The sequence below is a fragment of the Phocoena sinus genome, chromosome 5 (genome assembly GCF_008692025.1).
Source record: "Phocoena sinus isolate mPhoSin1 chromosome 5, mPhoSin1.pri, whole genome shotgun sequence".
Taxonomy (NCBI): Eukaryota; Metazoa; Chordata; class Mammalia; order Artiodactyla; family Phocoenidae; genus Phocoena; species Phocoena sinus.
This window is the reverse complement of record NC_045767.1, coordinates 885,720-907,598: the sequence shown is the minus strand read 5'-3', so window position 1 is coordinate 907,598 and position 21,879 is coordinate 885,720. Positions and strand designations below refer to the sequence as shown.

Genomic DNA, 21,879 nt, shown 5'->3' with positions numbered 1-21,879 from the left:
CAGCACCTGTTCTGACACAGTTACTTGCAGAACTGAAGTGGCGGTAAAGCCTTCTTTTCCCATCAGTGTCGAAGAGATCTTTCTTCTCTTAAAACCTCGGCGGCAGCCTGCGGGCCCCGCTGTCCTCAGAGGCACAGTTGGGCTCCTGGTTGCTCTCCTGGGGAAGTGGGGGGCGGGTGGATGTCTGTGCCGCAGACAGATGCAGAGGGGCCTCCTGCCTTTTCTGAACTGGGGTGTCACCTGGACAGCGGGGATTTGGAAGCTGCCTGGGTTTTCTTGTTTTTTTGGTTTTTTTTTTTGCAGTACGTGGGCCTCTCACCGCTGTGGCCTCTCCCGTTGCGGAGCACGGGCTCCGGACGCGCAGGCTCAGTGGCCATGGCTCACGGGCCCAGCCACTCCGCGGCATGCGGGATCCTCCCGGACCGGGGCACGAACCCGCGTCCCCTGCATCGGCAGGCGGACTCTCCACCGCTGCGCCACCAGGGAAGCCCTTTTTTGGGCTTTTCTTGGCGACGCCGCGCAGCGTGTGGTATCTTAGTTCCTTGACAGGGATTGAACCCTTGTCCCATGCAGTGGGAGTGTGGAGTCTTAACCACTGGACCTCCAGGGAAGCCCTGGAAGCTGCCCAGGTTTATCTGAAAGAGAAAAGAACAAAAATAAGTTGCCGAGAGGGCCGGGGTGGGGGCGAGACGGGAAGGTGGCTGCAGGGGATGTGGTGCTGGTGGTGTTGGGATGGCTGGAGAGCCCCCAGGATGGCTCTTCAGCAGGGGCTGGAGGAGGGGACCCTGGCTGGCAAAGGCTACTGTAGGGCCCAGGCGGGGAAGCGCGGGAGAGGGTCGGCGACGGCAGGGGCAGTGCTGTGTGCAGGAGTGAGCCCAGCCGGGCCCAGCCCCGGGGGGCCCTGGGCAGGTGGCGGGCGGGCAGGGGAGAGCTCCCCACAACCCTGTCCAGCTGGGCCGGCTGTGGGTCTCCAGGCCGAGCACATCTGTGTCACTCCAAGCTGCTCGGGGTCAGCCTGCAGGTCTGGGCGGCCGCAGAGGGGCGTCTTAGGAGCCCAGGTGAGCACCGCTGCTCTGCAGCTCCCAGCCTCCTGACCTCTTCCAGGTGAGTGCCTTGTGACCCCCATGCTGGTTGCCCCCAGATAGTAAAGGCCTTGGATTTGGAGGGTCACGTACAGTCTTCTCCCCGCAGAAGTGGAAAATCCATCTGAGCTCTCTCGGGCAGTCACCGTTCAGGGGTCGCTTGCTGGTGCCTGAATGCGGGGAATTAAAGGATAAAGTCAAAGACAGAAGGAGGAATCGATGGTAAAGTAAGAGCAGAAACGAGGGAAGCGGACAGAGCCAGAGCGAGGAGACAGAGCCAGAGCGAGGAGACGGGAGTGTTGCCTCTGATGGACTCAGGTGACGGGCCGAGCGGGACGGAGCCCAGAGGGACAGTCAGGGGCGACGAGAGGACGGAGCCTGAGGGCAGCAGGGCCACTGCCGATGGTGAGAGGGCGAGGTGGGCGGCGGGGAGGAAAGGGCGAATTCCCAGGAAAATAGTGCAGAAGCCAGTGCCGGAAGTCAGAACCCAGGGCTCGTCCTGCAACCACTGAACAAAACGGGCCGTGGCTGAGCATCTTCCTGCAAAAACCACACCCACCCCAGAAGACTTTGGGCAAATCCTACAAAATACCCAAGATGGAGGAGATTCCAGTTGGAGAAGACACGCCCCCGAGAATCCAGTGTGGCCAGGGAGGCCCTGACACGACGACGGCGTGGAGGGGCGGTGGGGGTGGGGTGGAGCTCAGCGGTGGTCGGGGTCAAGGGTCAGAGCGGTCAGGGTCGAGGGCAAGCAGGGTCCGTCTCCTGGCCTCCACCCCAGGCCTCCGGACAGCAGGGAGAGGGCCCTGGTCCCCTCACAGTGGCCACCAGCCCGTAGGTGCCAAGCCCCTCCTCCCTTTCTCCGGGCCCCCTGACCTTGGCCCCCTCCGCCACCCCACTACTGAGCTGGGCCCCCCTCCCGGGGTGCCCGCAGCCCGTGCCGACCGTGGGCCTCTGCCCTGGTGTCGAGTGGGAGGGGAGGTGCCTGCCGATCATGCGCCTTTCCCTATTTTTCTGCAGCTGTGGATATAGCTTTTAAAAACCTATTTAAGTTGATTTTGGTAATTTATATCGTCTTAGAACGTTGTCAGTTTCATCAAGAATATCCCATGTACTAACCTGTCACTTTTAATCCGGGCTCTCTGGTCCCCTCTTCTGGGCCCGCAGGGCGTCTGGGTTCTCCCGCTCTGTTGATTAGCCTGGTCAGACGTTTGTTTATTTTATTTATTTATTTTGAGGAACCAGCGCTTGGATTTACTTTTGAGTTCCCCCATTTTCCTCGTTTCCAATTCATTAATCCGCCTTTATCTGTACTCCTCGCTCCTGCCTCCCGCGGATTTACTTTATCGTTCTGTTTTCCCTCCTTGTGTCGAATGTTGAGCTCATTTATTTTCAGTCTCTCTTGCTCAGTAATAAAAACATTTAAGGCTGCGAATTCTCTGACAACTTCCTGAAGCTGGCCCCGGGGATGTGCAGTCTCTCTCCCAACACCTGTAAAATCCTCTGTCACGGCAACTTTCATTTGCTCTCTGACCTAGGAGTTATTTAGGAGAGTAGCTTTGAATTTCCAAATCGTCTGGCTTCTTTTTTAGATCCTTTTAGCAATTTTTAGTGTCACTGCATTGGTTTAAATAATGAGGCGTATAAATGCCTCACCGTTTGGAATGTGGTGAGGCATGCTCGCATGTGTGTACCTACGTGCACACATATGCAAGCGTGCACACCCACGTGCCCACACATGAACCTGCGTGCACCCACACGTGTGCACCTGTGGGCCCACGTGTGTGTATGTGCATGCCTGGGTCTGTGTGCCTGCCCACGTATGGCCGTATACATGTGGGATGTGTGTGTGCATGCATGGGCGTGTATATGCACGTGTGGGGCTGTGCCCACGTGCACGTGTGTGCACGCACACGTGTGGGGAATGTTATGTGGTTTCTGGCCGGGCGAGGGCTGTCCAGTCAAGTGTGTCCAGGAGGGGACTCAGGCCTCGTCCACCCTCCAGTTTTGTCCACCCGGTCCTGGGTCTCTGGCTGAGGTCTGGGCGCTGGAGCTGGCATCCCCAGATGCTCACGGCGACATCCCTGATCTCGTGCCCCTTGCTGGGTCTCGACGGCCAGGACTGCTTGTTAACAGGCTGAAAAGACACCTTGGAGGCCCCCGGGCAGGCGGCCTGGGAAGGGCTTGTTGGGGATCCTTGTGCTGGTGGCAGAGGGTGGGGCTCGTCCTGTGGCCCCAGGTCCTCCCTCCAACCCCAAAGACAAGGAGCAGAGCGCGGGGAAGACCCGGGAGATTCACAGGAAGTCCAATTTTATTCCTAGTTCGCTAATGATAAAAAATCATGAACGAACGTTGAATTTTCGTTTATTCGTCAGTTGAGATGATCATACGATGTTTCTCCTTTAATCTGTACACGAGTTTTCTAGGGCAGCTGCAGCAAATACTACAGACTGAGGAGGGTGCGTTGGGGGCCTCAGACAACAGGCATTTGCTCCCCCCAGTCCTGTGGGGGCTGCGAGTCCCATTTCAGGGTGTGCACGGGGATGGGTCCTCCTGAGGCGGCCTCTCCTGGGCGTGCAGACGGCCACCTCCTCCCCGTGTCCTCACAGGGTCGTCCCTCTGTGTGTGTCTGTGTCCTAATCTCCTCCTCCTATAAGGACACCAGTCAGATTGGATCAGGGCCCACCCTTGGGACCTCATTTTACATTATTCACCTCTTTAAAGACCCTGTCTCCAATTTTTTTTTTATTGTGGTAAAATACGTATAACATAACATTTACCGCGTTAACCATTAAAAAAAATTTTTTTTATTGGGGTATAGTTGATTTACAATGTTGTGTTAGTTTCAGGTGTACAGCAAAGTGAATCAGTTATACCTATACATATATCCACTCTTTTTTAGGCCATATAGGCCATTACGGAGTATTGAGTAGAGTTCCCTGTGCTCTACAGTAGGCCCTTATGAGTTACCTATTTTATATACAGTAGTGTGTCTATGCCCATCCCAGTCTCCCAATTGATCCCTCCCGCCCTTACCCCCTGGTAACCATAAATTTGTTTTCTACATCCATGACTCTACTTCTGCTTTTAAGTGCACAGTTCAGTGGCATTAAGTACATTCGCGTTGCTGTGGAGCCGTCACCATCCATCTCCAGAACTTTTCCATCTTCCCAAACTGAGCTCTGCACCCATTAAACACTAACCTTCCGTCCCCCTCCCCCGGCCCCCAGCATCTGCTTTCTGTCTCTATGGATCTGACTCCTCTAGGGACTCATATAAGTGGAATCACACAGTATTTTTTTTTTAACTGACTTACGTCACTGAGGATAATGTCCTCAACGTTCATCCATGTTGTAGCAGGTGTCAGAATCTCCTTCCCTTTTAAGGCTGAATAACATTCCACTGTGTGAATGGACACTTGGGTTGTGTCTACCTTTTGCCTGTTGTGGGTAACGCTGCTATGAACATGGGGGTACAAATACCCCACTGAGACCCTGCTGTCAGTTCTTTTGAGCGTGTGACCAGAAATGGAATTGCCGGGTTCAGTGGTGACTGTTTAGTTTTTTGAGGAGCCTCCACACTTTTCTCCAGCAGCTGCGCCATTTCACGTTCTGCCAGCCGTGCACAGGGCTCCAGTTTCTCCACATCCTGGCTGACGCTTGTTTTCTGTTGTCTTTTTTGTTTTGTTTTTTTTTTTAATGTTGAGCCGCCTTCTAATTTATTTATTTTTATTTTTGGCTGTGTTGGGTCTTCGTTTCTGTGCGAGGGCTTTCTCTAGTTGTGTCAAGCGGGGCCACTCTTCATCGCGGTGCGTGGGCCTCTCACTGCTGTGGCCTCTCTTGTTGCGGAGCACAGGCTCCAGACGCGCAGGCTCAGTAGTTGTGGCTCACGGGCCCAGTTGCTCTGCGGCATGTGGGATCTTCCCGGAACGGGGCATGAACCTGCGTCCCCTGCGTCGGCAGGTGGACTCTCAACCACTGCGCCACCAGGGACGCCCTCGCCTTTATTTTTGAAGGATAGTTTTGCCATACATGGAATTCTAGTTTGTCTCGTTCTTTCTTTAGAGAAACAATTCCATTGTCTTCGGGCTTGCATAGTTTTTGGTGAGAGGTCAGAAGTGATTTTATTTTGAATCCCTGTAAGTGATGTGTCTTTTTTCTTTTTTCCTGGAAGGTTTGAGCTTTTCTCTTTAGTTTTGGTTTTCAGCAGTTGGCCACACCTAGGAATGGTTTTTCTTTGTATTTATCTTGCACGGTTGCTGCTGTTTCAGCCAGCTTCTGAACTCAGTGGGTTGTTAGATTTTTTGCTGTAGTCTTCTCTCTTCTGCCCTCTGGGCCTCCAGCTCCATGCCTGTTAGACGCTTGATAGTTTGGACTGTCGACCAAGCCCGCTGACCCCCCACCGCTGCAGGCAGACCCACCGTGCCAGACAGGTGCCCACCCCAGGTGCCCGTGAGGAAAGGCTCGTCGCTCTGTGTAACTCAATCCTTCAGGCTGCCCTGCAGGCGCTGCTTTTCCTGCGTCCCTGGCTTTAATGTGATGAGTTTTCTTGTCGGGAGCCGAGGGTTTCAACATCCTCTGCATTCTGACTAGAAGCGGACGTCACTGGGTGTATATTTTTACATCCTTTTGTGTTAAATCTTTCGGTAGCCTTGCATGTTAGGTCTTTGGTGAACAGACCAGAGTGGTTTTCTTAATCCCACCTCCAGCTTTACCTGGAGAATTAGGTGTTTTTTCACTTATTGTAAGTCTTCCGTCACTGGGTTCTGTGGCTTCTCCCTCTCCTGGTCGTGATGTTATGAGTTCTGTTTCTGCTCTGTAAGTGGGTGCCCCACCGTCATAATGAGTATCCTTACCTCGCAAAGTCTGAAGCTCACCCAGGTCTTTGCCTCCCCCCGCAACACCAGGACCTTGGTCACTTTAATTCCGGCCCTGCCCTTTTGGCTTTCTGTCCTCTTCTTGTGCACGGGCAGCCTCGTTTTACCCCCAGGACGTTGACAGTCCTGTCATGTGCTGTCAGTGGCTGTGGGTGTCCCCACGTATGTCCCACCCTGATGGCTCTTTGTTGCCCTTTGCACCGCACATGTTTCCTCGGAGTCACCCTCGGTCCTGCCGCCAGGGCTTCTCCAAGGAAACTTGCAAGCAGCCGGCTTCCCTCGGTGGGCCAGCTAGCCACAGCACCCCCACCATCTGTGGAGCCTGATGGAAGTGTGGGTGCGGCCCACAGTCAGCGTGAACCCAGGAGGCGGGGGTCATGGGGTGTCTCAGAGGCCGCCCTCTGCTCAATTAATGCCCTTTCAGCTCAGGGGAACTTTCTCTGGGTCTTGCATGTGCCCCGTGCTGGGACCCCTCCCCAGGGAGCTCCCCTTCAGCTGGGAACTCGCTCCAGGAACAAGAAACCACAGTGACAGATGACAAATGAGACCCCACAGCATTGCACGGACTGCAGTGGAGAGAGCGTGCTGTGGCATCTGGGATGAACACCAGCCTTGCCGCTCCCAGGCCGAGACCTGGGACATGTGGGGTGACAGAGACGCTTGCTGTGGGTGCCGCCGTGCGGGAGGGTCATGTCGTCCACACCTGCGCAGCCAGGAGCTCCCTGGGGCGAGGCTGTGGGGAGCCCAGGCGGGCACAGGTGGGCGGGCACAGGTGAGGGGCTAGAGGGGGGCTGGGGCCAGGCAGATGCAGCGGCCACAGGACCAAAGCCTTCCCTCTCCGGTATTATTATTTTAAAAGTCTTACACAATTAATTGCAAACATCTTTTTACTGTTAGTGCATGAGATTTATTGACTTAGGTATTAATTTCATATATTACTATACATCCAAGTTATCTCATTGTCTTTTTCTTTTAAATATGGAACGCTTCACGAATTTGCGTGTCATCCTTGCGCAGGGACCATGCTAATCGTTTCTTGTATCCCTCCAATCTAATTGTCTTTTGAAACTTGCTTTGAGGTGGAACTCACATGACATAAAATTAACCGTCTTAAAGTGGCAGTTACGACATTGACAGGGCTGTGCAGCCACCATCTCCATCCAGTTCCGAGGCATTTCACCCCGTGGCCCCAAAGAAGCCCCCTACCCTTGGCCATCACCCCACCAGCCTGCTCTGCTTCTGTGGATTTACCCATTCTGGACATTTCACGGAAATGGAATCGCACATCAGGGCCCATTGGTGCAGGAGAGGAAGAGGTCCTCGGGAGGCGGGGGACGGGTCCTGGGCTGAGTGTCAAGTGTCCACGAGGTCAAGGCTCGGCACCTGGCAGCCCTCGGGCCTGGCTGTTCCCGAAGCGAAGCGCGTCGGGCGGCGGAGGTGAGCAGGGACCGCACAGGCTGTCTGGCCCACGAGGGGGAAACGCTGCCTCTGGTGCTTTATGGAATCTGCGGACCCCGCGGTTGGTGCCCAGTTCTCCCAGTCTCCCAGCCCCGCCACCGACGCCTGGCTGGATGCGTGGCCGCCGCTAGCCTGGTTGTGCTCGCCGTCGACAGAAGGACACAGGGTGCTGGACCAGGGGAGGGAGGTCCAGGGCCCGGCCCCCGGGAGCCCCAGTTCTTTGGGCCCCAGCGTAGCATCCGTCCAATGGGGATTGACGCCCATTCTCCTGGCTTCCTGGGAGCACGGCCGCCTCGTGGGTGCAGCTCGGCTCAGGGCGGCTGGCAGGGGTGGCTGATGCCCTTGTGTGCGAGGCGTGGGTCCTCTGTCCTGCTGTCCTGGCACAGACCTCCACCAGCCCTGGCAGGCGGGCGGCAGGACACCCTGTCCCGTTAACAGATACCAAGGCCTCCTCCTTCAGGGGTGCTGGGGACACGGGGCAGCGGGTCCTCACTCAGGCCCAGGGCCTGGCTTCGCCTCCCAGCATAGTACCTCCTCTGTCTGAATGGACCCGGGGCGTGAGGGCGAGGCGGGGTGTTGAGGGTGTGAGCGGCCACGGTTTTTGCCCCTCTGTCGTGGTTTTGGCCTTTGTGGGGGGGCCCTGATCTCAGAGCTGCCTTGGGTGGCCCAGGTGGGTCTGTGTGGTGAGGACAGCCACGGCAGCCCTGGGACTACCAGGGACTCAGGGCTGGCTCCCTCCTCCCGGGGGGCTGGCTTGGGCCTGAGACACTTGCTCTGGGAGACCCCAGTATGCCCTCCATGAAAGCCGGGTGTGGGCAGGGCTGCCCTGGGCGTCGGGCTCCCGTCTGCCAAGGGTCCACTCTGTGCCGGGCCCGGGCGGTTCTCCAGGGGCTGTGGGGGAGGCTGCAAGGTGGACCTGACGGATGACAGGCCAGTGCACAGAGGGGCCTCTGGGGGGGCGGAGCCTGTGGCCTGGGGGGCTTTGTCCCTTCATGGGTCCAGGGAGGGAGAGGCTGGGCCTCACCTTGTCAGGCAGTGTCTGCCGCCTAGGGCTCCCCGGCCCATCCCACCCGCCCCCCCGCAGCCCTCCGGACCCGGCTCAGAGACCCCGGACCAGGGCAGGGAGGGGCAGGGCTGCCCCGGGGCTCTGCAGCCACACAGGCCCCCCACAGTCAGGGCTGTGCCGCAGACGGCCCCCGAGATGCTCACTGTGCAGCCGGTGATGCCCCAGCTGCTCACGCTTGGATGCGGGTGCGCCCAGAGCAACGGGGATCACAGGCCGGGGCCGGCGGGGGCGCCTCCCTCCCCATCCTCCTGAGGGCGTGGGCTGGGGCCGAGGGCCCGAGGGGAGCAGCTGCGCGTGGGCATCGCACTGTGGCTGCCCAAGCTGGGCGGGGGTCTTGGATCGAGGCCTGTTTCTCAGCTTGAAGCCTGAGGGTCCAGACGCTGGACGCTCTCAGTGTGTGGGGCTAGGGGTCCTGGCCTCACGGGGCGACCGGGACGCTCGTGCAGGGATTGGAGGATGGACGCTCACCTCCCCACAGCTGGCGGGGCCAGGTGGCCCTAGACCGAGGCAGTGGCTGCTGTGCCCAGAACTCAGCCCCACCCCCTTGGTCCCCAGCTGCCCTCTGGCTGGGCCTCTGGGGTGCATGGTCCAGGCCCGAAGAGGGGCTCTACTTCCACTGGCCAGCTCCTGGAGGCCCCTGTGGCTGGGTGGTCCTGCGGTGGCCGGAGGCTCCACCTGCACTGCCCCTGGCGGTCGCTGGGTGGCAGCAAAGATTGCCACTGGCAGTGGCTGAGACCTCAGCCTGCCCGGCCTGTGGGCGAGCCTGCGGGGGTGGGGGGGGGGGGGGGGGGGGGTGGCGGGTGGTCTGGAACCTGGGGTGGGAGTGGAGGTGGCGCAGACCCTGGGGCCCCGGGTGTGGTGGCGATGGTGCCCCCCGGTCAGTCCCCCCACTTCAGTGTCCCTCAGGGCTTCTGGTGGCTCCTTCTACTTCCCAGAGAGGGCTGAGTCCAGGAAGGGGATCAATGCCGTTCGTTTCCCCAAAGAGCGCTGGCCACCCTGGGGAGTGTGGACAAGATGAGATGCCCCCTCCCCAGGGAGGCCAGCCATCCAGGAGGCTTGTCAGGAGTGCAGGAGCCCAGGGTCGGATGGGGCAGGTGTGAGCTGTGGGTGTGCCCCGGTGGCTGTGGGTGTGGCCCCAGTGGCTGTGAGCGTGGCCCCAGGGCTTACTGAACCCAGCGCTAGTCAGTGGACACTGCAAGTTACAGATGGGGCTCTGAGCCCAGAGAGGGTGCAGGACTCGCCTAAGGCCACAGAGCTCACACAGCCGAATCCCCCCAGGGGCCACTCCACGGTGGGTGGGTTGCCAGGGGGAGCCCGGGGAAATTGAGGTTCAAGCCCCAGGCTCCCACCAACCTGCTGCGTGACCTTGGGAGCAGCCACCCCACTGAGTGGAGACCCTGGGAGGGACCAGCGCCCAAGGTGAGGGCCTGGGACCCCCCTTTTCCTGGGGCTCCGTCCCTCACGCCCTCTCTCCACGTCCCGGCCTCGGCCTGGCTGCAGCCCCTGGCTGCTTGGCCCAGCCTAGACCCTGGCTCTGTCTGGCCAGTGAGTTTGGCACAGGTGACGGGAGGGGCGAGTAGCATATGGGACCCAGGCCCGGTGGGGTGGGTGGGAGGGGCGGAGGGCGGGGTGGGCCCCTCAGGGTCCCCTCGGTCTGGGGCCCCTGGTACCATCGATCCTGCAGTTATTGGAGGAGTGATGTCGGCACGTACCTCTCCTGGGAAAACGTGCGTCTGCAGACATTTCACCTGCACCAGCTGTCCGCCGGTGGGCGGAATTAGTCAAGAACAGTGCCACTGCTGAGCAGCTGCTGTGGTCTCGGCAGTGCCCTGGGGTCAGAGGTGGAGCTCGTGTCCCCTCCACCTGCTGGGCCAGGTGGGCCCTTTGTCCCCGGGTACTTGGCCCACGGGGACCTGGGTGGCTGGGTTTCCCGGCCAGGCACTGACCAGGAGGCCTGGGGGCGCGAGAGGTAACAGCTGGGTCGGGGGGACCCTCGGGGGCTTGGGGCCTAACAGTGCACGGGCAGAAGTGGCTGGGGGACATGAGGCCCCCCTCCTGCACCAGGCCCGGGAGAGGCAGCGGGCCCTCCCCTTGAAGGTGGGCTGGGTGGGGGTGACTGTCCGGGTCTCCCCAGAACCCCTGGTGGTGCCCCAGTGCTGACCGCCAAACACTACCAGAAACCGAAGCCCAGGGATAGCCCCCACGGGTCCCCAATCCCCCAGCACGAGATGCCCACCCAGCCCTCCCCATCACATCTCACCCTGACTGCCCACCCCCCCCCTTCCTGTGAAATTACTTGAACTTGGCACTGACAGCCTCCTGGCTGCCTCCGAGGGTCCTGACCCCTCCTCACTGCCCCCCCCCCACCCCCCGCCAGCCTCCACCTCCCTCTACCAATCCCCGCGTTGCCTCGGGCTCTCCCCGGCCCTGACCGCACGCGCTGAGACCCTGGATGGCGGGTTCCTCTCAGCCGTGAGCGATGTCCCCGAGCAGTTCCTGCAGGAAAGGTGTGGGTAAGAGCCCATGGCAAGGAATATTCCGCCTGGCATCTGGGACCCCAACCCCAGGACCCAACCCCAGGGCCAGCCTTCCCTTGGAGAGGTCCGCAGATGGCCGGTGCCCTGCAGCGGGGCCGGGGGGCCAGGCCAGCCTGGCTCTGTCGCCTCCCTCCTTTTTGGAGGGCTCTGTTATTGCTTCTGAGGATGTAAAAAAGTCCCGTCTGCGGGGGCCTGCGGTGGGCATCTCCCTGAGGGTCCTGCCCGGAATCCTGATTCCCCCAGACCCCACTCTGGCAGCTGAACGGTTTGCCGGTGCCCCTGGGCCCGTGGCATCTGCCTCTCAAACTCCATTCCCTCACTGAGTGGCGGGTCCCCGTGTGTCCCTCGAGCCCTGCTCCCCTGTCACCTGGGGCCTTGGAAGCTTTTCCCAGTGCCACCACGGCTGAGATGGGACACTGAACAGCTCGCACTCCAGCTGCCTGGCTGTAGCGGGGCTGCGCTCTGGGAACCTGCCCTCTCTCTTTGTATGTGGAAGACAATTCACTGACTCTCCCGAGGGGCCTTGGGGCGCCTGGCCTGCAGCACCCTGGGTGGGGGTTGCCGCCACCCCATTTCATGGACAAGGAGATGAGGCCTGAGGGGGTGGGCGGACGTCCAGGCATAGACCCGAGCGGACGGTGCTCACCCGCCCTCGCCCCGCCAGCCGCTCCCCGTCCCGCGGGCAAAGGGGTTTCTCTGCTCCTTGGTGACCGGGGGGACCCGGCAAGGAGGTGGCTGGCTATCCCTGCAGACAGGGATCCGGACAGTCGGACAGGCTGCCCGCAGCTGGCCGGGAGCTGCCGAGGCAGGGAGGCCGGGCCTGACACCCCTTCCCTGGGTCCTCGGGTGTCCTGGGGTCCCTGGGAGGGGATGCCCCGTCTGCCAGGCTGGGGGCTGTACCAGTCGGGCACCAAGCTTCTCAGCGGCCACCGGAGACGGAGCCCATCAGCGCTGCCCCCTCGACTTTTTTCTCCTCCCCAATTAATTAATTTAAATTGACCATTAAGTCAGCTGAGTTTTTGATTGATATTTTCATTAGCAGCCCTGTCCGACGCCCTAGGAATGTATGGTAATGTCCAATCTGCAGCGGCCGCGCTTCTCCAGCCGCGCTGAGTTATGGCTGGCACGGCGCGCGTCTCCCAGGGTAATTTGAATTCAGATGAGCTGCCTGCCGCAGCGTTCCAGAGCCTGGCGGCCGGCCGCTGACGGATGGCACTCGGGTTACCACAAGGTCACTGGCGCAGCCACCACCCTCTGCGGGAGGGGCCGGCGGGCCTTGGGCGCCCGGGAAGGTGGGCGGCCAAGCGGACTCCGCGAAACTGGCGGACGGGAGCGCCTGTGGGAGAGCGCGGCCGCCGGCCATCTGCCTGCTGTCCGGGGAGGGCGCGGGGTGGGGGCAGCTAGACGCCCGCCCTCGCTGGCACCAAGGCTGCCCCTCCGCGGGAGGGCAGGGCGGGGGCCTCGTCCCTGGAGAGCTCTGACCAGCAGGTCCCGGAGAGCTCGGCCGGCCCCCTGGAGCTGCTGATAGAGGCTGGGATCTGCCTGCAGCCGTGCATCCCTGTCCTGCAGCGGGGGCTCCCAGGCCTGGTCACCGCCAGTCCCGAGAGCTGGACTTGCCTTACCCCGTGCTTCTCAGGGTGGGGAAGGGATGCCGGGCTGGTGGCCACGGCGGAAGGCCGTCCAGCTACGTGGCCGGGGCAGCTCACCTCTGTGCTCTGTGCCTCAGTTTCCTCATCGGTACCGTGGGATGACATTGGGCCTTCTCCTCGGCTTGGGGCGAGGGGCTCAGGCAAAGCGCAACTCCTCTCCAGGCCTCTCCACCCGCCTCCTGCTGACCTGCCGGGGAGGGGGTAGGACCTCCTGACCGGCCCCTCTCCTGGGCCCTCCAGGGCTAGGGTGCTGCCTGCTGACCCCAGGCCTAGGCAGGGGCTCCCAGGGGCCCTTGAGGCGCTTGGAAACATGGTGCCCGACACAGAGACCCCGAGGGCTGGTGTCTGGGCTGGGCCAGAACGAGGCAGAACATGCGTGGGTGGGATCTGCATGGCCGTCCTGGGGGACCACTGGGTCGGGGAGCAGGCCATGGGCAGGGGCTGAGAAGGAGCCCCACTGAAGGGCCGCTCCAGACAGATCTGCCTCTGGTCCAGGCGTCCAGGCCCAAGCTTGGACCGTCACAAGGGCTGGACAACGCGACCCAAGGCTGAGCTGTGTCCTGAGTCAGTGGACTGCAGAGGGTTGGCTGGACCTCGCCCCAGGCACCGTGACAGAGACGGTGCGAGATCAGAAGTTTGCCCCCATCCGTGGGTCCTGCTGGTCCCTGAAGACCCTGCTGGGGTCTCGGAGCTGCGGAGGCAGGGCCTTGGGACAGCCAGGGAGGGGGCATGAGTCCCGCCCGAGTCCCGCAGGGAGGAGTTGGCACTGGTCTGTGTCCTTGGCCAGAACTCTGTGGGGCTCATCCTGGCCCCTGTCCTCGCTCTCTGCTGGGTTGGGGGGCAGACTTGCCCCACAGGGCTCCCCCATCCCAAGTTTCTGGGCCTTCACCATCCTGGCCGAGCCAGATATCCTCTCTGGACCCCATTTCCCGATATTCCTTGCAGCTGTGTGCGGCCAAATAACAAAGGTCTGGCAAAGGAGATGTGAGTAAAAGTGCTGGACGGAGCTTTCGAGGGCTCCTTAAAAGTAGCTGACTCACCTGGGAAAAGCACCCCCTGTCCTTTGCGTTGCTTTTTTTCTGCTTCCTGAACAGAGGTGTGATGGCTGGGGCTCTGGCAACAGTTTGAACCACGAGGCGGCCTTGAGACCGAAAGCCATGCGCAAGGAGCTGGAGAAGAAGGACAGAGATGCCTGGGTCTCTGATGACTGTGGAGACCCAGACCACCCTGGTTGGCCACCTGCAACTCTTGTCTCATGAGAGACACGTGAACGCCTGACTTACCGAAGCCACTTTTGTTGTTGCTGGTAGTGTTTTGGTGGCGTATGAAGTCAGCGCAATTCCTGAGTGAGGCAGGAACCAAGGCGGATCCACCGTGTGTGGAAGCGGCTCCTAGAGAGGCCTCACTTGTTCCGGGACAGAGCAGAGGCTCGCAGGGCCAGTCCTGTGGGGCGTTCTACAGCGGGAGGGTCTGTTTCACCCAACAGCTGAGGTCAAGGTTACTTGGCTGTGGTCTATTACTGGAAAACACAGTGGCTTTTATGAGGCATCGACTTGTTTTTTTTTTTTTTTTTTTTGCGTTACACGGGCCTCTCGTTTGTGGCCTCTCCCGTTGCGGAGCACAGGCTCCGGACGCGCAGGCTCAGCGGCCATGGCTCACGGGCCCAGCCGCTCCGCGGCATGTGGGATCTTCCCGGACCGGGTCACGAACCCACGTCCCCTGCATCGGCAGGCAGACTCTCAACCACAGCGCCACCAGGGAAGCCCTCGACTTGTTTTTTAATACAATGTAAGGAAACGTGGGGACAGAGAAAAGGAGGCGGAGACAGGACGGTGGGTGGGAGAGGACAAGTGAGGTGGAGCTTCCCCCGAGCCAGCTGGGGAGGAAGGCCCCCCCTCGCCGGGTCCGCTCCGGCCTCCCCACCCAGCCCGCCCGTCTGGGCTCAGCCTGGCTGAGGGCCCTGTGCTCTGCAGTGTCCCTGCCCTCCACGTCGCCGCCCCCCCCCCCCCCCCCCCCCCCCCCCCCCCCGCCCCATCCCCGCTCCCGGGACCACGTGGGGCGCCCACGCGCGTTTGGATGTGGGAGCGCCCATCTCAAAATCACTTCCTCATGGGTCAGGGAGATGCCGGGGTCACCAGCCTGCGGGGTCTTCCCCGAGGTGCCGCATCCCCTCCCGGGGGTGCACTTGCGGGAGGGGTCCTCCTTTGCTCAGGTGCAGAGGGCAAGGCGCTGTCGGCCTCACAATGCAGGGGAAGCTAGGGAAGGTTGTGCCGGCCGCCTGCCCTAGAAGATGGGCCAAAGGAAATCCTCGCAGCAGACCAGAAGGAGCCCGGGACCTCAGCAGGAGGAGCGACGGGGACAGACCAGCAGAGGTGGGCGAACATGAAGGTCCCTGTCCCCCAAGTCCTCTGAATTCTGAGTGATGGTTGGAGCCAAACTGCACGCGGCCCACGTGGTTCCCAGTGAGCGGGAAGGAAACAGTGAAGATGACAGTGTTTCAAAGGGGGCAGGAGAGGACAGAAGGGGGCAAGGCTTGCGCACGTCTTGGGGGTACCCTGTGTCTGAATAACACCCCAGAAGCTCTGGAAAGGGACCCCCTCAAAATCACCAAGGTGAATCCGTAAACGACCCCCAAAGTCGAGGAGCAGCTCTCCTGCGCTTTTCCTAAACCAATAGCCTTGGCTTTCGGGTTAGACCCGTGACCTGTGTGGCATTAATTTGGGGTGTGCTACGAGGAAGGAGGGGAGTCCGTCTCTTTCCAAAGACTTTCCTTCCTCCATTAATAAGCATTGGTGTCTCGTCAAAAGTAAACACGCCACGTTTCTACACGTCCACTTCTGGATTCTTTTCTGTCCTGCTGTCTGTTGGTCCGTCTGTCCCACTGCAGCTTTGCAGTAAGTCTTGACATCAGTCTTTCCCTTCCCTTCAAAAATTTCAGGCCAGGTTTCAAACATGTTTTACAAAAGATGCCATTGGCACTTTGGTTGGGATTTTGTGCTAAAGCTACACCAGTTTGGGGAGAATTTCCATCCCGATGGGACTGAGTTTTCCAACCCGCAGACACAGTTGGTGTCTCCATTTACTTGCCTTTAATTTTTCTCCGTTATCCGTGTGGAGGTCTTGCGCATGTTTTGTTAAATTTATTCTCGTGTATTTTATTTTGGTGCTAATTTAAATAGATTAAAAATGTTCATTTTCTAATTGTTTACTAGTAGCTTGCAGAAATACAATTGCATGTTGTGTATTGACCTGTGACCTTGCTAACTCCATTTGTCCGTTCTAGGAGCTGTTTTCGGGATCCCTTCGTGTATTAGTTACCTGTTGCTGCATAACAAATTACCCCTAAAAACTTGTTTGCTTTAAGCTTTTTATGATCTCACGGCTTCTGAGGGTCAGTAGTCTGTGTGTGGCTTAACTGGGGGCCTCTGGCTCGAGGGCTCACGAGGTTGTAGTCAAGCTGCTGGCTGGGGCTGTGGTCTCACCTGACTCCCCCTGCCACCAGGCATGGCAGCTGCGCCCCCGGCGTGAGTGGGCCAGTTCGGAGGGTAAGGGGGGCGCCCCACAACGGAGGCCAGTCTTTTACAGCCGAATCTCGGAAGTGACGTTGTTCTGGCCCCCACGTCCAGCCTCAGATGCGGAGCTGAGAGTCTCCCATGCAGTTCAAGGAGCTTTTCCTTCCCAGTCGGTGCAAGGCCTGCCTCTTATGTTTTACTTTATTTTATTTTGTCTCATTTTTGTTTTTGGTCTCACTGTCCCCTGATATCCAGTCTCTCCTTCTTCCCTCGTTGGAGCCCGTCTCCCCGTCTTCCTGGGGTCCGGGTGGGGCGCCCCTGGGTCCAGCGCTCCAGGGAGGGTGAACGACAGAGCCAGGAGCCTGGCCCAATGGCCGGAGGCCCAGCAGCTCGAGCCTTGAGTTGCGGTCAGCTGGTCTCTGTCCTTCAAATGCCGGCCCCTGGCCCCTCCCCGGCCTGGGCACCTGCTGGCCTGTGTCTTCGCTGTGTGGCCGGCTCGGACGGGCAGGGCGAGGCGCTGGTTCTAGACAGATGGCGGTCTTCGGTATTTGCAGAGCCTGTCTTTGCGAGTCCGCCTGCTGGCAAAGGCCCGCTTGTCCCACCATCGGCAACGCTCGCGGCGCCTTCGAGGCTGTATGCGGATGGACGTGCACGGATGGACGGGCCCTGCCTTCTCGCTTCTGCTCACCCGTGAGCGAGCCCTCTTCCTGCCCCTCCGGGGCCGCGTTTCCGCTCCTGTGATTTCGGTGGTGATTCTGCGGCTTCCGCGGCCCCCGGCCGAGGGCTCTTCACATCCAGAGTCCTGAGTGCGCAAGGCCGGGACGTGCCCTGCCGAGGAACCCGTGTGCCGGGGAAGCTCCGTCCGGGCCGAGGGACAGCGCTGCCGGCCGCGTCAGTGCTTAACGAGCCAACGACGGTGTCTGTTCACTAAGTGGTCTTTTGTGTTGACCCATCGGGGAAAACGCCGTGCCGAGAGGCTGGCAGGAAGCAGCCCGGTGTTTCCCCAGGAGCCGGGGGTGAGCGCTTGCGGGTCCAGAGATTCCGAGCTTCCGGCGACGATAGAGCACGCTGGCCACGAGCAGCGAGGAGGCCACGAGCAGCGAGGAGGCCACGAGCAGCGAGGAGGGCCGCTTTGGCTCAGATGTGGCCTCTGGCTGTACGTCCCTCCTTTCCCACGGCCTTTGTGTGACAATCCATCTTTGGCTGCGTTCCCCCCGCCCCCAGTGTTCTGGGACGACTTCCACTGCCCTCATTCCTTCCCCTGGTGGCAGATGTCTGGCTGCTCCGACTCCGCAAACGTCAAGCCCGCCTGTGGCGGGGCTCCCGGGACCCTGGCGGTGCGGGCCCGGGAGTGGGGCTGCAGGCCCGGGATCCGCACGGGCTCTGGGACCTGCTGCGCAGCTGCTCCGGTGGCCGGGCTCTGCCAGCGTCGGCTCTGGGCTGACCTCAGAAGCCCACTATTCCGCAGGGCACCGAGTGTGTCCGATTCTGCGTTTATCTGATTCCTGGCTGGGTCGACGTCTTGGTGAACGGCTTAGCCTACCGGCTCTCCCCTATGTGATTTGTCTGCCCAGTTATTCTGTTGGGTCCTCCAGCTTTTCCGCATCAATTTCCAAAACTTTGCTGACGTGGCCTCAGCGCCTAGATCTTTGCGTTTGGCCTGAGCTGGGAACGCAGCTCTATTTTTCTCTGTATGATAATCCAATCCCCGTTCATACCTAGTTTTTAAGCGATTTAACAAAACAATAAATAGATGTTGAACTTTACCAAACACACTTCCTGATCTTTTGAGATGCTCGTGTCATTTTTCTCCCTTTGGCCCTCGATGGAGCTGAGTCACCTTGACACACGAAGTACGAGGTGTCATTTAGAACACACCACTGGGTTCGATTAGAAGAGCTTCATTTAAAATGAAAATGTACTTGTGGTACATACGTGTATGCCTGTGTGCACACACACACCTGCACACATACACGCGTCTGTATCTGCACACACACCTGTATGGGCACACACACCCGTACACACACGCGCCTGCCCACGCACACACAGATCTGTATACGTACATGCACCTGTACAAATGTGTACACACGTCTGCACACACACACACACACACCGGTATATGTACACGCACCTGTACGCACGTGCCCGTGCCACACAAATCTGTACATGGACATACGTCTGTACACATGTGTACACATATCCACACATCTGAACATACACACAGGTACACACACATGCCTGCACACATCCCCTCCACATCTGATTTCTTCTCAGAGCCGTCTGTGTGCCCTTATTTTGGTGTAGGGCCATCCCCTCGGTTCACAAGGTAGGGACTGCCCTCTTCTGTTTCCGGAACAGCCTGTGTCAGGCAGTGAGAGAGGCCTGGGGGGTTCGGGGTCTTCGGTGGGGGAGGTGGTACTTTTCAAAAACACCCATTTGAGGAAAGGCATCTCTGGTGGCGCAGTGACTGAGAATCCACCCGCTAACGCAGGGGACGCGGGTTCGAGCCCTGGTCCGGGAAGATCCCACATGCCGTGGAGCAGCTAAGCCCGTGCGCCACAACTACTGAGCCCACGTGCCACAACTACTGAAGCCCACGCACCTAGAGCCCGCGCACCGCAACAAAGAGTAGCCCCCGCTCGCCACAACTAGGGAAAGCCCGCGCGCAGCAACGAAGACCGAACGCAGCCAAAAGAACAAACAAAACCTCGGCCCATTTGGACGCATTTTCTGGATGCTGCTTTGAGCACTTGCTCTGGTTGCCGTGGGGCAGCTGTGGGAGACCAGCTGGGCAGCTGGCCGTGGGGAGCGGTGGGGGAGGGATGGGGGCTTGGGTGGGGGAAGGGCAGGCTTCCGCAGAGAATCAGCCTGGGTGGGGGCGCTGGGTGGGATGCTGGAGAGGTGTGGCAGGGGGCCTGTGGCCGCTGGGTGTGTGCGTCTGAGCTCTGCGAGGCTGCTGGCGAGGGAGGGGAGTCCCTGAGAAGTGGGAGGACGGGGCGTGGTGTCCGGCAGTAAGGACCACCCATCCATCCAGGCAGGCAGGACTCGGAGGGTGGGTGGGATCTGGCTCTGGAGAGAATGGGTGGGCGTCTGGGGGCAGCACGTGTGACCAGGAGGGCTGATGGGAGGGATCCCAGTGCCATCCCTTCCTGGGGGAGGTGCCAGCCTCTGGATAAGGGTCTGGAGCTCTGGCCCCACCCCTCCCCCCAGCCTTAGTCTCCCAATCTGATGTTCCCGACACTCATATCACCGGGTGAGGGTGCTTTTTGTGGCCCTTCCTTGGGGATCCACTGCTGCTCGCAGGCAGCAAAGCCCCCTCCAGCCCAAGTGGTCAGCTGAGGGCCGGGAGCCCTTGGGGCTTGCCAGTGGGCATGGATGGAGGCTGGGCACAGATGCCCCGAGAGAGTTTGTGGAAGGGTTTGTCCATGCGAGACATGCCCGCTGGCCTGGAGCCCAAACCAGGGGCGGAAGACTGTGCTCATCCCCTGGGCTCAGCACTGGTGTCGCCTCCCCCAGGAAGCCTTCCTGGATGCCCAGCTGGCATCTGTAATGACTCAGAGGCTCCTGGTGCCTGGCCTGCCTCTTCCTGGAGGTCATGTAGGTGTGAGGGGGCTAGAGGGCACCTGTGTGTAGGTGCCAGGCACGGGCAGCAGCCGGGAGCTCAGAACCGCGACGGGGAGGCTTCTGTCCGCTCCCAGAACCAGGCCAGATCGGGTGGAGCCCAGAGCGCCGAGAAGATGCTGCGGCTCGAGGAGAGAGCCTGGCGTGGCCTGAGCCCTCGGGTCCTGGGGAGAGCCTTGAGGTGAGTGCGTGTGTGCGTGTGCATTCCTGTGTTACCGGATTTGTGCCACTGTGCACGTGTGTGTGTCTGGCGTGTTTGTTGCAGGACAGCGTGCGTACATGAGGGGCGCTGCGTGCTCATGTGTCTGTGTGCACAGACGGGGGTCTGTGATGGCGTGGGGTGACGTCCACGTGTGCGGATCCGCGTGTGCTCGTGCCACGTGTGCCGGTGTGTGCGTGCTTGTTCATGCTTGCGCACAGGCAGGCACACGTACCCACCTGCTCCTTTTACCTGCACGAACATCTGTGCACGTGGGTCACTCAAGCACGCTCAGACGCACAAGCACCTTTGTGCCGTGTATACTTTCGCGTGTGCTCACGTGTGCATGATTAAGTGTGCTGTGTGTGCACAAGCGTCGAGGGGCCCGGGCTGGGCGTCACCTGGCCCCTCGTGGGCTTCTCCGGAGGGACCCTGTGTGGGACCCCCACGGCACAGAGACCTTCGCCTTCACGGGCAGTGCCGTCAGACGCCCCACGTGACCTGGTGTAAATACAGCAATCCCCACTTCAGATAAATACAAGATGCATCAAAAGATTTAAGGCACCTGTTGTGTATTTAAAAGAATTATATCTTGTTTATGGTTGCGTATAAAACGCACAGCTGATTTATACGGCGGCTGGTCCATCGCAGAGGAAATCTCATTTCAATCATAGACGGCAGGATTTGATTTAAGAATTCATTCTTTAATGGGTCCGCAATGTTCAAATTTAAACCCATTCAATTCATCAGCCAAATATTCAATACGGGGCACAGGGAACTCATTTAGGCAAACAGAGACTTTTAATATAAATTTTCCGGGAGATTTCTCCATCGATTCCACAGTTTAGTGCAAAATGATTTGTGCGATACATTCTCGGGGATCAATGCTACTGGTCAATGGCTCCTATAAAACGCCTCCCCCGCCCAGCGTGGGTCAAGGAACTCTGGCTCTCGGGGAGCTGTTCCCACGGCAGGCACGGCTGAGTCATCCCACCTCTGCGCGCGTGCCCGCTGCCAGCCCACTGGGGGGCCACCTCCCCATGCGCCGACCCGGGGTGGGCGGGGGCCCCCTCTGCCCTCCGCACTGGCCTGCCGTCCCCTGAGTTGAGGAGACCCCCTCCGTGGACCTGCTCTGCTTGGTGTAGCCACTGTCCCCTTGGGCCCTGGTGCCCCTCTGTCTCGGTGCCCAGCAAGGGTGCACACAGCCAGGGAAGCCGGCTGCCCACTCACGGGCCCAGGCCACCTGTGCCGGCCAGTGGGTCACCCCCCTGGGAGCTGGTGAAAGGCGTTCAGGGCCAGGCCAGAGCTGCCCTTCGTAGCCGGCGTCTGGGTCTGAGGGTTGGTCTCTGGGACAGACGGTGGGGTAGATGGATCGCCGGCAGCAAGGCATCAGACTAGAGTGGCCTGGGCTGGAATCTGGCAGCGAGAGGGTCTTGGGGGGCGCAAGGGCTGGACCCCGCAGCCCCCATACCCTGGCCCAGTCTGAGCAAGTAAACGGGGGTGCCCCCTTCCACACGCCTGGCCGGGCCGAGCGCCAGGCCGCTCGCTGGACAGCACGGGGGCCTTTTCCTGTGCCCCCATGTCCCAGGCGAGGGGCTGGGCCACAGGCAGGTTGCAGAGCCATGCCGCAGGCACGAGGGGCTCTGACCTCTGGGCGGCTGAGAGGGCCCTGCTGAACGCTGCTGTCGTGGGTTAGGGGTGGCTCCCGGGGGGGCGGGGCAGAGGTGGGCAGTGTGCAGGCCGGTGTGCTGAGTAGGACGGGGCAGGACAGCCAGCCTGGCACCCAGACGGCTGCAGCCTGGGCAGCGGGGAGGGCACGTCCTGGTGGGGCTCTGCGATGGCTGAGGGGTGGGTGGGACATGGCGGTGGCCCCTCGCTG

General features: G+C 60.2%; 1 pseudogene; it reads right to left on the bottom strand.

Moving 5' to 3' along the window:
* Positions 1–6,930: 6,930 nt before the first annotated feature.
* Positions 6,931–7,026, bottom strand: LOC116754882 (annotated as a pseudogene).
* Between the last annotated feature and the right edge of the window lie 14,853 nt (positions 7,027–21,879).